The sequence below is a fragment of the Amblyomma mixtum genome, chromosome 6, assembly GCF_055824585.1.
Source record: "Amblyomma mixtum isolate Tamu chromosome 6, ASM5582458v1, whole genome shotgun sequence".
Lineage (NCBI taxonomy): Eukaryota > Metazoa > Arthropoda > Arachnida > Ixodida > Ixodidae > Amblyomma > Amblyomma mixtum.
The window spans coordinates 112,043,215-112,058,633 of NC_143017.1; positions in this window are offsets into that span (position 1 = coordinate 112,043,215).

The following is a 15,419-nucleotide window of genomic DNA, read 5'->3' on the forward strand; positions in this document are numbered from 1 at the left end:
GTTACCCTGAATGGGTTTGATGCTGCTCCGAAAGAAAGGCAGCAGGAAAATGAGCTTTGGTGCTCAGATGGAAACACAGGAGTGGACGATTCAACAGTTGAGCCGCCGCCTGGCACTGTGAGTAGTAAACCGCAAGTAGCGTCGCGGCGCAGGAAAAACCGCGAACGCAACAAGCGAATGAGGAATGCTAGGGCAGGTGTTAATGCTGATGCGAGGGCCGGCAAATTAACTCGGGACAGCACCGCCAGAACTGTGAAAGAAAAGGGAAAACCAACAGTGTCATTTTCCCGAAGGCGGCTGGGCCCGAGGAAAGCCAAGGTGACTGCCCTTGCAGGCCGAAGGCACCATTGTCCATTGAACAAACATCGCGAACGCGACAAGCGATTGAGAAGTGCCAGGGCAGGTGTTCATGCTGATGCGAGGGCCGGCAAATTAACACGGGACAGCACCGCGAAAACTGTTGAGGGAAAGGGAAAACCCACAGTGTCATTTTCCCGAAGGCGGATGGGCACGATGAAAGCCCAGGTGACTGCCCTTGCGGGCCGAAAGAGCGACAGACGGCGTGGTCGTTGGACACGTGACGCATGCTACATGTTACGAAGAATAGGGCTCGACAGCCACACAAAGGGGCGCCGCAGAGAGCGCGTGAGTCGGAGGGAGTCGCTGCAGGCAGGGACAAAGAAATGGTGGAGGCACCCTTTCCTCGGTAGGTCGAGCGGAGGCGGAACCAATCAACTTCACAGTTTTCTTGAAGCACCTGCTTGTAGACCGGCCATCCGACCACGACCTCGCAGGGCGCGGCTAAAGAATGTCCAATTCGGGGAATAAGTGTTTGCCTCTTTTTTTTTTTGGTGCATTGACTCACTGTAAAAAAAACGAGACAGGGGTGAAGGCAAACGAGTTTCCAGTTTTTTTTAGTGGTAATGCTGAGTGGTCTTTGTAAAGTTTGTGATTTTCACTCAATTATGCAGCTTTTGGAGCTGTTTACTTTTTTTAAGTATATGCCGGAAGGGACGCGGACTTTTTAGCTGTCCGGAATGCTCTTATGAACAAAAATTGCTACTATAGGTTTTTTTTCGTGCGTTTTTGAAAGTGAAGGGCACAGTAGCAGGTTCGGGTTTTCTCAGCTTGTGTGGGTCCTGGGGGTTTTCAGTGTGGGCTTTTCTACAACGACTATGCTACCGAAATTGAATCCCTCTTTTGGAACTGGTTTGCTCGGAGGGAGGTTGAGTGCTTGCTTGCGCATGTGGTTGGGGTTTCAGAGACGCCTCAAAGAATTTGGCCGGCATAATAGAAGACCACGTTGCGAGCGGCAGAGGGCTTCTGGCATACTTCTGGCATGCTTCTGCAAGTCGTCTCTTCGTGCAGCAGCGATGACTGCTACTCGCCGAGACTCGTCTGGCGGGGGAGGTAGCTGTTACGACTCATCTTGAGACCCGAGATGAAACGGAGGGAGATTCTACGTAGCGGCAATTTTGACGGGTCGTTTGACTTCAACTTGACCCCTCGATGACCTCACAGAAAAGGGCGACTTTCTGGGAAGTGGCCGACGAGGCTCTTCCCACACTCGGCTCGGCGAAAACGACCTCCCCTTCGAGAAGCAACCGACAACAGGAGAAGAAAGGGTGTCCCTCGTCTTGAAAAGAAAACCCGGAACGAATCCGAGGAAGCCTGCGCAGCTGCGGCTGTGACGTCAACACGACACAATGCTATAGGAATGCGGACTGCGGACTTAGGAATGTGGACTTGCCAGTTCCCACGTGCGGGCTCTAAACAGGTGTCTTGGCCAGCTGCGTCTGTGACGTGTGGTGGCGATCTTTTGTTCCCCATGAGTTACCGCCTAGTGAGGGGGCTCAACAGGTCTTCGATGGTGGTGCTGGTGCCGATCTTTTGTGTCGCGATGGAAGGTCCCCTGGTGCAGGGGCGGAGTCTTGGGCTATATAACCTGCGACCAAAGTGGGCACGAACGCTCTGGACCTTCGGTAATAGGTTCATCCAGTGGCTCTGAGCCTTGAGTATCAGGCTCATCCAGACGCTCGACGCTTTGAACTCTTAAATTTTGATTCTTTGTTCTTCCGTTGTAAATTTTTGTAAATAAGTGTCTCAGTTTCTTGTCAGTAAATCTGCTTGTTTTTGTAATCTCTAACCATCTGAAGTTCAGACAGTTCCTTCATCCCGGACGAGCCCCCTTGGTGCAACAACAACTGGCCACGCTACCTCGAGCCGCAACAACTGGGTGGCAGCGGTGGGATCTGCTACCTTGCGTCTCGACAGTACCTACAGCGCCCATGAGGCATTATGGGGGGATATTACTACATACAATAACACATGCACAGAAGATATTGGGAAACATGTCAGCAAGGATAACACAGCATACTAAGAGAAGACTAAAGGAGTTCACAAGTAATATGAATGGTAACACATCGGCAAAGCGCTGGTAAACGCTTGAGACCTGGAAGAAATACATCAGGTTATCATTTCAACAGCACTTTGGAAACCAGGTGAACAAACCACATCAATCGGAAGCTTATTCCAGTCCAGAATTGGGGTAGGAAAAACGAATACTTAAATACATTAATGCGGCATTGATAACTCTTCATCTTTTTCGTGTTGTCTAGTCTCTCCGAAATGTAATACGGCTGCTTTAGATAAGTGTTTTTATCAATACCGGTGCAATCATTGTAAATGCGGTTATTCTCACTCCCTAGTAGATAACGACAAAGTTCCTGCAGTGTCTGTTTTTGTTATTGCTAGAACCCTTGAGAGAATGATAGGAAAAAATTACAAAGCAAAACACTTTAATCCAATGACCTTCTGGTTGAAGTTTCGCAGGAAGATCACTCTGACATCCTCTCAAGCAAAAGCAGTTTGCTCACCATCTGGTGACAGTCACCTCTCAAACGGAATCTAAACACTGTACAAGGTGGTATATCAGAATGCCATCTGACCCGCGAAACAGGGTCTGATCTCCTGAAATGCTTCCGAGATCAAGGTGCGATTGCCCTTCGCCGCATCACTATGAGGCGAAACGAGGAAGAGGCGTTGGCATCCGATATCGCCTTAACATTTGAACGGTGCCGTCTACCAGATACTGTGAAATCGGAATCATCCACTGTAAAATCTGTCCCTATATCCCAAACCCGAGAAGATTTTTCAACTACGAAGAGTACGGACACGGATCCAAAACATGCCGTGGAAATCTCATCAATGCGAAGAGCGGTGCCCATGAGCGCCTGACTGATAACTGCAGTGCCGGTCAAGCAGAATGTCTCAACTGTCACAGGACACACGCTGCGCATTCACGAACACGTCAGGCGTTCCAGAAAGAGAAAAAAAAAGTAATCCAGATAAAGGTTACACAAAAGAACGTTTTCTGAAGCCCGGACGAAGCTCTAGCTTCTCTCCGGAAGATCCTACGCTGACGCAGCGTGCAGAGGCGGGCGCCGTCTGGGCACGCAATACACCATCGCCAACATTCCCTGTCCCAGAGGTCAACTTTTCACAGAGCTCTGAGAAAATACAGGCACGCGAGAGAGAGTCTCTCCCTCTTGACGAATCCACATCTGCTTCCGCGTCTCCAGTGGAGGTAATACCAGGCTTCTCAGCGTCGGAGACGCTGAAGGAGTCCCCCAAATAGAGGCGGATTTTCCAAGACCGTCTCAAACCGAAGACATCTGTCAATTTAGCAGGATAATAAATGCGGCTATATGTGAATAACTCCGGCTAGTTTTCGCGTCCTCGCTTACAACTATGGCTGTCGAAAGCATTATGCACTGGAACTGCCGAGGGCTACAAAGAAGCTGGTTGGCATCGAAATACTCGCGCAGTATCAACCAAACATAGTTTGCCTACGGTAAACTCAACGAAACTTTCTGGAGAAATATGTAGTGTACCGGAAGGACTGGCAAGGAAGTACCTCCTCATCAGGTGTCGTTGCTGTTGTTTTTCAGAATTCAATTGCCTCTCAGATTTAGAGGCAGTGGCAATACGAGCACTAACATGTAGTAGAGTAATAACCGTATGTTGCCTATACATACCACCACATCATCAACTTTCCATTGACTAACTTGAAAAACTCATTTACCAGCTTCCGGAGCCGTTCCTGTTGGTCGGCGATATTCATGCACACCACCCATTGTGGGGAGGTATTAGAACCGATTCTCGAGTTGCGCTAGTCGAAAAATTCATATTGTTATCTGGGTCATGCATATTCTATAGAAGAGAACCAACATGCTTTAATGCAGCACACAGCTAACGCGCTGCGATAGACCTTGCTATTGGCAGCTACTGTGAGGGCTGTTGTAGATAATCTCTATAGAAGTGACTTCTTTCCCATATCTCTAAAATGCACATAAAATATAAACCCGAAGGTAAATAATCCTAGTAAGTTTAAAGAACGGATTGCTGATCGAAAGATGCTCCATTGTCATCTTCATCAATTTCATAACTAGGTATACATGAATTTCAATTCTTGGTCGCACTGCGTATTATAGGCGCTGCACAGAAATCCATCTCAAAGACACCAGTTGAAATACAAAGCAAACGTAGAGCAGGGCAGGATGCACACTGCAGAAGAGCTCGTGAGAACGAAAATAATTCGTTGTAAAAGTTTCGCTATAATTCTACGGTTGGCAACTTGAACTTTAAGCGAGCTAAAGCAAATGCAAGCGTACTCGATGTATCCAAGCGGGAAAGTTAGCAGTCGTTTCTCTCCTGTGTAAATTCTTACGCAGATACGCATAAAGTGTACTGTACACTAAAAGCACTTCGAGGGCATAGTGCACGTACATTACCTCTTGTTATCACTGCTGGCGGTACATTTCGGCACCAAGCAGATGCACTAGGCAAACACTTCTAGCTCAGTGCATTATGCAGAAAAAATCAGGGGGCACTTTGGCTCACTAAAGTGCTGCAAGGCGAAAGCGTTTCCTGGCCACTGTTTGTTTTAGAGCGCAGCTCTTTGGCGTCCGTTCCTGGGTTTCGCGTCGGCGTCGGCGTCGGCGTCGGCCTCGTAACCAGCTCCGCCCCCAATGTCACGCTTTTCAATTGGTCGAAATGCTCGTGACGTCACAGTTCGCGAATTTCAAATGGGGCCAATTGTACTTTGGCTAGTAACCATGCAACCAATCAAAGGGATCGTATAGTGATGCTGCAACTAAGTTGGACTGAGTTTAGTTAATTGCTTAATTAATCAATTAGCCTAATTAATATAGAGGAGAATGAAGAGGTCAGAAGAAAAGAAAAGAAAGACGCGCGCCGCAGCGACAACGGCGTCCGCGGAAGCAGACGCTGCTGAAAAAAACAGATAAGTACGAAGCAACGTTCCCTCCACCACCACGCACTTCCCCACTCAGTAAGACGTTGCTCGTTTCATATACGTTGTGTCGAACATCCTAGACAGTTCCAACAATTGACAGGTTAATGACAGAACACGATGGATAGAAATGCAATAATATAAATATGAAATAGCCTAATTAACCTTTCTAGTTAGACCGCATAAATCAATAAAACCGAGAACGAAATTGGTCGAGTTGGGGAATCGAACCAGGGTCTCCGGAGTGCGATACGAGCACGCTAGCCACTCCGTAATGCCAGCTGAATGGTTTGGAATGAACAAAGGCGCATCTAGCTAATACGGCGTCTTCGTTCACTCCCATCTTCCCCCTTTCGCTTACGGCGAGGTGCAGGTGTCCACCCAGACATGCGAGAGAGATACATTTCCTTTCCTCAAAAAATAAATTTACCGTCCAGCAAGGCGTACAGCCGAATTGGCGATGGCGTTCTGTGGACTCCCTGGCAGCGTTGCAAGACGCTGTCGCGTTCCACTCTTACAGGCGAAGCTTAACATGTTAACCACACATCAGTAACACACGCAGACAGCCAATGGACGCGTCATTCGCTGGCAGCACTTGATTCATCATTCACAACCACATTCTTAACGTACGCTCCCTTGCCGCACATGCCAAGGACGTACACCACGATCACATTCTGCGCCATTCCTCTGTACTTTGCTTTGCTGAAACCTGGATGGATCCCGAAGAGCCTCTCGAAATCATAGATTTCCTATACTGCTGTGGTGCTCGCAGAGACCACAACAGAGCGGCGGGAGTCGCTATCTACTTGCGCACAGGTCTCTCTGCAATACCAGTCGAAATGTTTGGCACGTCACATGAAGTTGGCGATCTGTGCGCCGCAAAGTTGCCCAACGGCTTGCTGGTAGTAGCTGCCTACTTCGCCCCTGCCGCACTCACGAAAGACGTCGTGCACTTCCTGCAACTCGCATTAACCGTCCATCGATCCACACCGATGTTAGTAGTGGGGGACTTTAATGTTGACATAAAGACAAACAGCAGTTTCCTAACACTTATGCGGGAGAACATCCCGTTCCTCTCGCTCGTAACGCGTCCCACGGCTGTGACAACCTCGCGAGGCACTTGTATAGATCTCGTCTTTGAGAATCAAGCATTGCTGTACCAAGTCGAACATATATCAGTCTATTTCTCCGACCACAAAGCTTCCTTCATGACTGTCAAGAACTGTTAGTGGAGTCTTTGTTAAAGGAATACGTGTGAAAAATAAAAAAAAATTCTGTGATAGCGCATACATGTGTTGCTCGATTTCTTTGCCTCAATCTATCGAAAAGGTGAAACAGCTTATTTGCTGCGCTCAAATTTCGCATTAGGAAGTAACGTAATCGTCGGTAATTTTTTATTTACTTTTTTATTTTTCATATCTTGTTTTTTATTTATTTTTTGCTCCTATTCTTAACTTTATTGTTTTTTATTTTTATTTTCACATCTTATTTTTAGTTTTTATTTTCCTTTCCTTGACTTTACTCCTTTTATTTTATTTATAAAGCCCATGCATTCACTAGATGCGCCTTTATTAATGCTGGAACCTTGAGCCTATTAAGCAGTGACGCCGAAAGGCGGACGAATCTGCCGACGCGTCTGTCGACATTCCTGCCGACGCGTCTGTCGACACGGCTGCCGACGCGTCTGCTAACAACAGTATGGGGCATTAAAGGCTTTCGCCTTAATAGCCGAGCGTTCGTTATATCTGTCGCAGTTATACGTGTAAATCAAACGTGTGTTGAATCGGTAAAAATGAAAGTGCTCGTAGGTTGGACAAGTCCAGATCTTGCAGAGATCGTCCTTCGATTAATATTTTCGCTTCCTACGCTGAAAAGCAGATTTTAAGGATTGCTAATTAACAAAAAGAAAGCAAAGTTAGCATTTAAGAGGATTTTTGGGAAGGGGTACGCAAGGAAAAATAAAGTGTAGGGAGTTTCGCGAAAATCAATGTCGAAGAAGTCAATCTCACGCACGATGCTTCATAAACGGCAAGAAATACGTGTACCACGGTAATAAAAGCCAGGTCGCACCGGTCATGTGAAAGTCAGCATAATGAAACGGTGATTTCTTTTCTCAAAATTAATTTCCGATGCATTTAAAAAAAAGGTTTATGAAATTGTTGTATTCGTTGATATGGTTAGGCCGTCCGTTAATCTGGTCACGGGATAATGGTTAGGTAGAGAAGTTGCTGATTAAGTATAGTCAGATCGCTTTCAATGTTACAGAAAGCATAGAAACTTGTATGGCAGAGGTGCGTTCAAGATGTGTGGTGGGTTACATGAAATAATGCTTTCTTGTCACTCTTGTGAAGCTGCACTCTTTTTTTTTGTTTCCTGTAGCCCCACTATAATGCCTTTGGCGCTATGGGTTTCTGGAAAAAAAAACCCTAGATGCCCTACAGGTGCGTCAACGTAGACGTGCTGGACCAAAACTGCTGAAGCGAGCATAACGCATTAAAAGGACTTACCGAGCGCTAAAACTTGTATTGGGAAATTGAAAGCAAGTTCCGGCATTGGCGTCGTGGCATTCGTTGGTCGCTCCGTTCGCACAGAGAACAACCGTGGATGTTTAAATCGCGACGAAAAGGAATATAAATAGGCACCCTACGTCACGTAGAAAGCACAAACAACGTATACTAGTGCACGGAGTCAGAAACTAGCCAGCTGATGTCCACGGACGTAATGCAAAATATGATACGTTTTATGCGCAACAGGAACTCTGTTATTGGTAAGCGCAACATGCGTTGATGAGGAATTCTATGAATGGCATCTTCTATTAATTTCCTGAACATGGTCGTCTTAGTAAATTACAAACGCTACTGAAGTTTCTTTCTCAGTCTCCAGCCAGCAGTAGGAAGTTCTTTTCTCATTTTTCAATTTCTGTTGTTTGCAGTCTATTAACCAATGAGTTTTATTTCATCATCAGGTGTCAGTGTGGTGCTAGGTTCGGAGACGTTCTCGCAGAAAAAGACGGTGCCTGCTACAAAGAGTAACTGAAAGTACAAAGCGTCACTACGAGCTATGCGTGCTTAACAAAGCACCCTCCGTTACAGCTGTACTGTCTGAATCGGGAAATAGTGGAACTTGAATACTTACAGTTGACGTATTACTGCCCTGCAGCCTTGGGCAGCGGGAAATGCTTTGGTATACTAATCAAGACAACGACAATATGCAGCGCATACTTCTATTTATTTGTGCACATGCCAAGAGGGAAACACTATTACACGAATGCAGGCACTGTTGCTTCTTCCGTTGCTGGGTTCATAGGGTCTTCCAGCAGCTGCTCGAGGGCTTGCATACCAAAAAGAATGGACCGCCAGATTGCGCGCAAAGAGGGAAACTATAAACATTTGAAAAAGTCCTAATTTGTAAAGAAAAAACTTTATTCCGTTATTCCAAACCCCAAACCTAACTCTGACACTGAAATGAAAGTATAGGTTGCAGCAAGACAAAGCACGTTTCATTTATTGCCCCTTCAGTCCTTCGAACACTTTGCCTCAGACAGGATCCCCGTCAGAAAATCGACAAAAGAGAAGAAAAGCAGCTCGGAATGTTGCAACGGTAGCTGTGTGCACCGCGCTGGAAACTGCGGTTTCACCCTGCTGAAAAAAATCTATGATGCAATAACCTCATAGAGGCTTCCTCATAAAATATTACACAATTCGTATAATATTCTGACATCTTTTTGATGATTGCACGACTTTACAGAAATGTATGACATTTGTATGATAATTTTCTATGATTTGTATGATAATTCTATGATATTTGTGTGACGAACTCTATGAGCTTATTGCATCGTACAACTTTTTTCAGCAGGGCAAATCATCAGTGGCCAACGCTTCCATAACTGGCGAAATGCTGGACACCAATCAAAGTTTGTGTTTAGATGTGGTGACAGGCCAACCATTGGCCATTCTAAGGAAGGCCAAGCATGGGCAACAATTGGAAATTGTTTGACCATCATAAGGCCTTCACTCTAACACCACGTTAAATCCAAGCAGTTTCTTTGATTGTAGGCCAATCATCTTGGTCAATTAGTATTTTAGCTTTTTCCTAGAACCATTTTTTTCACTAACTGCAGCTGCTTCTAGATCCCTGGACCCTTCTGTGAGATTTATTAACTGTACACATTAATTTTGGGGCCACCACTTGCCAAACACCTCAAATATATACAATCCCTTCTAGAAGATCTCAGTCTCAAAAAACACCAATATCACCACATGACCGGATGGTGTGAAATGCAGCAGTAAGCAGCTGACAGCATTGCTGCAAAAAGACTTCTGTAAAGAAAGGTGCAAAGTACTATTTGAGCCAAGCACCTAAAGAATTACACATATTTGTAAATTTGCCAAAGGCTACACGCATGTCTTTTTTTTTTTTTGCTTCGCATTTACAGCACATTTCAATTATGGTGAGGCACCGTAAATTCAAGGACTGTTAGATCACTTAGGTAAATCACTTAATTTCACAAAAGCCACGATGACGGTAACGCTACCAAGGCATTCAAAAATCTTACCCGAGTATAAACACTGCTAATGAGTTATCTCGGAAATGTCGTTCAAATGCAATATAAATATCATTTTACGGAAAATACCGCTTCTCTTGCTTGACAAACCGAAAAAGTAGCCGTAAACTCGCGTGTCAGCATACAAGCCGAGAGTATCTGTCAGAAGTGCTGGTAAAAATTTTTTTACTTATTTTACAGGCCTAAGATACAGGACTTAGGCAGGAGTGGACAATACAAATCAACAAATTCAGAAACAGCAAACAATTAGATACAGGACGTTGAATGATAAATCAGAACAAAGACACAAGATACTGTTTACAACATGAATGCATTTTGATGGGGGGAGGCACAAGGGCGCAGAGGAATCACGAAACCGTTGTACAGTTGACCGTATCGGCGGATAACAATTCCAATCGCAAATAGTGCGCAAGGAAAGGAATTTTTAAATGCGTTAGTCCTGCACGAAAAATCTAGGACTCTTTTGGTGTGATAGAGCGCGTAGAGCGGCGGCGCAGGCTGGCGAGATTTCGGCTTCTACCCGACGCGCTGCCACAGCTAGCTCGTTCAAGTCGCCGCAGTGACTTCTTCCGCAAATAGAGAGCAAACGTGGGGTGGCTCTGTCGGACAATCCTTTCCACTCGCTCCGCATTCGAAGCTCCGGGATCGGCGTAGACGTATTGCTCCTGCATCGCCCTGACGTTCTGGACCAGTTCCAACTCCCTCTGCATCCGCAGCATCCGCACACGAGCGGACCGGATCGCGGATGGTCCGGGCGCGTCAGCGCTGTCCGCGTGCCACGTAACGTGAACGTCCCTGCTCTGAGCGACCTTGAGCCGGCGGCGTGCACTTTTCTGGGCCCGGACCGCGGACCGAATGAAAAAGGCCAGAGCCTTTTTCAGCCCGAGGGCTTGTCGGCGGACCGGGATTGTTTTTGCTTCTAGGTGCGCTCGTCTGGCTAGCTATCATGAATGAAGTCGGCTTTGCTTCGTGCTGGCGCCTTTCGTTTTGGCGCGCTTTTCGCCACATTTGCAGCTCGAGTGCAGCATTGTGTGTCCTCCTTTTCGTATTTCTCTCACTGCGTCGTACTGTGTATTTGAGCGTGTGCGTAAATACCCGCTTAGCTTTGTTGTTTCTGCTTATTTGAGTGAATATGGAGAGAAGGAGCTCTGTGAGCCAGTATCTGGTAAAACTGCTCTGGACTAAGCCGCAGCAAGCGTTTGTACTCTCCGGGTCGCATTCAAGTAGGTCCTCGTACAGCAGGTCCTGCATGGCCAAACACTGTTTTTCCAACCTTGACTTTGTCCAACATAACCGTTTTAGACGCGAAAGCTTCCTTCTCGCCCTCAGACGCTTTAATGGCGACAACCAGTGCGGCGAGACGACGTTTTCGTTCGGCGTTCATGTTTAAACTCTCGGCAGCTGAGTTTTCGAAGCCACGCTAACAGCGCAAGCCCGCTGTGGGCGAGAGTATGCGCGGATTGTCCGCTGCGTTCGTGTGAATGCCCGACGTTCAGACCGACTCCCGGATGCACGTGTCACGATAACCGCGCTGACGCGCGCGTACCATCCGCGATTCGGTCCGCACGTCTGGACCCACCTTCATGGAGATACGATCACGTGGTGGGTACACCAGTAATGGCAAGGCTTTGGGTTCGGTTCAGCTACGGTTTCGGGTGAAAATTCGGGTTCTGTTCCTGTTTCGGGTTCAGGTTCGGTTCCGGTTCGACACTATGCTTTAGACAGTCAAAGTGCCCCTGAATTATTTGCTGTCCTTTTCGCCAAAGGTAGCTTCATATTTGCTACTGAGAGCATAATTAGCATTCGACTCGAAGAATTTTTTCTACTGCTAATTGCAACGAAAAATTTAGCGGCAACAACGCGGCACATAAGAGAGCGCGAAGAGTGAAAACATCTGGCGAGCGCGGCGCCTTGGCTTTCATGCTCATTGATGGCAAAATCACCGAGGTCCTTATCTGTGGGAATGAATGAACACCGTCCTGACGTACTTCCATCTCTTGGGGACACAGCTGGAACACCTTGGTTACTCTACTGTTGACTCCGTAAATGCATCTATCAGTCAGACCGCTATCTCATATGCGGATCTGTCACGCAAATAATGTCACAACTTCGGCTTCAGTGCCCATGGGGATTCTAGAGCACGTCAGAATTAAGCGCTCACCGTGAAAAACATGACCGCTTTCCACAAACAAGCGCGAATTTCATCGCAAGCCAGGAACAGCAATACATTTTCAAAGCGACCAGTTATATGCATGGACACATCCACAGACCACGTACGGACCTTTGCAAATACATCATCTTGCCCAGTGTAGCAATATATTTATGATGACGATGATCACGTCCACGTTCACACCCCTTTTCAACGGGCTGTCACGTTGTTGTGAGCCGCCAGACATCACAGTGCCCCCTTACGCTGAGTTTGCTCGCGAATAGAGGGCAGCGCGAGATGAGCGAAGAGGACAGCAGTTACTAGAATTTTCCTTCCCTCGGTGTGTTGTCGCACTCGGCACATCACTCACGTGACCTTTTCTCCCGTGCTCCGGTCCGTCGTGTGGACACTGACGTTCTAGAAGACCGTGGTTACCGCTCCAAACAGTGCACATCTCGGAGATACGGTCACGTGGTGGGTACACCAATAATGGAAAGGCTTCATCGCTCTTAGGCGTTTTTCAATGCCAAATTAAAATTATATATTTTTGTTTCCTCCGATATGGCACTGCTCCACTCTTACATCATGATACTTTTTTTTCGAATATAATCTCATGACACGTGTTTCAGTCAGTAATTAATATACTGTCTCTTTAATGAGCACAGACCTCGATGTTTCATAAATGCTGCACTTACCTCCCAGTATCCAGCGGCCTAGTACCAAGCACCCATTGCCAGTAACCCTGCGTTATTCCCAACACTGCTTCGTTATCAGATATGGCAGCTGGTGACTGAGTTCCAGTTGCTCTGGGAATGGGTATTCTAGCCAATATCGACGAGCAGTGCCAGAAAGGAGACAAACTCAAAACAAACCTGTTCATTTTGGCGAAAATGGTGGAGCGAGAGCTGACACGCTGCATGAGACACATTCACTCAAGGCGCAACGCTGACACAGTGCAAATGGTGAGAATTTTGTAGCCCTCCAATCTCCGAGATTAGACATGAAGGCATGCTGATTTCCTGCTGCATCCCAGTCTCCATGGGTCACACATGAAGTATTGCTGATGTCCTGCTCCATAAGGTCGGTGGTCATGTCTTCATGCAGATGATGTTAAACTAGTCGCGAAACCTATGCCGGGTTTTCTATCTGCCCCGAGCTCATGTACCGACAATAGCCGAGTGTATTATCCCGTCGAAGTGAATTTTATTACTTACCCTGGTGTCCTTTCTATGCTGTTGAACCTGAAAACCAAAACGTCATGTGGCCCTGACAACATTCCAAACGCATTTCTGCGACGCTATGCCGAAACTCTGGCTAAATTCCTTGTAATAATTTTTCGCGCTTCAATCTCAATAGGTAAAATACCTGATGACTGGAGGACAGCCCGAATTGTTCCCGTTTATAAAAAAGGAGACCGTCTTCTCTTGCAGAACTACCGCCCCATATCATTGACGTCCCCGTGCTGTAAACTATTAGAGCATATAGTTGCACATTGTATGAACGAATTTTTAGAAAAAAATCGCGTGCTAACTAGCTTCCAGCACGGGTTCAGAAAAGGATTCTCGACGGTAACACAGCTAATTACAGTAATAAATTCATTTGCTTCTTGTATAGATAATAAAGGCCAAATCGATGCAATATTTTTGGATTTTAGCAAGGCATTTGATAAAGTTCCTCATGATAAACTAATTTTTAAAATGAAAGAAATTGGCATTCCTGATATTTTAGTGACATGGATTACTGCATACTTAAAAGACCGCAAACAGTTTGTTGAAGTGGGTGGACAACGTTCGGGCTCTCTTCCAGTTTCATCCGGTGTTCCCCAAGGAAGTGTTTTGGGTCCTCTGCTTTTCCTTTTGTATGTCAATGATATTGTTCAAGTTGTTAACCCACCAGTGCATATTCGATTGTTTGCTGACGATTGTATTCTATACCGAGAAGTTACAAATAAGGAGGATCAAAGTGACCTGGACAGTGCCTTGAACAACGTTTTTGAATGGTGCGACCGATGGGGCATGGTTCTGAATGCTGACAAAAGTGTACATATGCCGATAACCCGAAAAACCATACTTCATAGCTACACATATAAATTAGGCTCTCTCCCTCTTCAACAAGTATCCAACTACAAATACCTAGGAGTAACAATAAGTAGCAATCTATCGTGGAACTTGCACATAAAAAATATCTGCTCTGCGGCATTTAGGAAATTGTGCTGCTTAAGACATAAACTAAAAAATGCTCCTTCTAAAATTAAGCTACTTTGTTATTCTTCAATAATTAGACCTAAACTCGAATATGCATGCATAGTGTGGGACCCGTATACTAAATCTAACGTAAAAAATCTGGAGAGAATACAGAGAAGAGCTGTCAGGTTTATCTTTAATAAATATGCAAGGTCTGACTCCCCCACCACTTTAATGGAGATTAATAAAATTGAACTACTTGAACATCGGCGAAGAAAGCTTAGGTTAGAATTTATTTCTCTTTTATTACATAACAAACTTGGTTTGGATCCCTCATCATACTTAACGCCGGCACCAACCAGACAAACTCGTCAACACCATCCCAGTTCTCTAACCCCTATATTCGCTAGAACAGACACTTACAAGTTTTCGTTTTTTCCACGCACAATAACAGATTGGAATGAGCTAGTTAAACCATTATCCCAAGAGTTTTAACCAATTATTTTTTCTATATTGTGTTGTTTTTTTTTTTGTTGAAATGTTGCGTTTTTTGTGTCTCTTGATTGACTTTGTTCGCCCACCCTGCTTGGACTCAGTGTCCGCAGTATTTTGTAAATAAATAATAAATAAAATCAGTGACCTCACCACATTGCATACATTGAGAGCCATCCCTAAGCTCATACCCATGACATTTGTTAGGTAGTCCTCAGTAAACATAAACAAACCTTCCCTGTCAGTTAGCTGTGCAGTGAATTCTTCGACGCATCCTGTGCAGCTTGGAATTTCCGCGATGTAGGGAATAGCCTCCGGAACCGTCCAGCCACGAGGGCTTTCAGACCAGCAACGCCAGATGCTCCAGCAGGTTTTCCACTTTCTCTTCGTCAACCATGTTCCACTGAGGATCATAGTCAGCAGTCGTGTTGTCCGGGATCCAGGCAGCAGGCGAGGTAGGGGTCCTGAAGCCAGTGTACTCCTGCGTAGAGTAAATATGCCGACTCTAGATCGAGAGCTCCACATTCTTGGAACTGCTGTCGCAGCCTTTATGGCAACACATCTTAGCCAAATTATAGTGGCAATGTATTCTAGACACAATGAACAAATATTACTATGCAGACCAAATACAGCGCGTACTCAGTAGTGTTCTCCAAATTATAGTACCAGTATAATGTAAGCACTTTGAACAAATTTTACTGCACACAAAATGCTGAG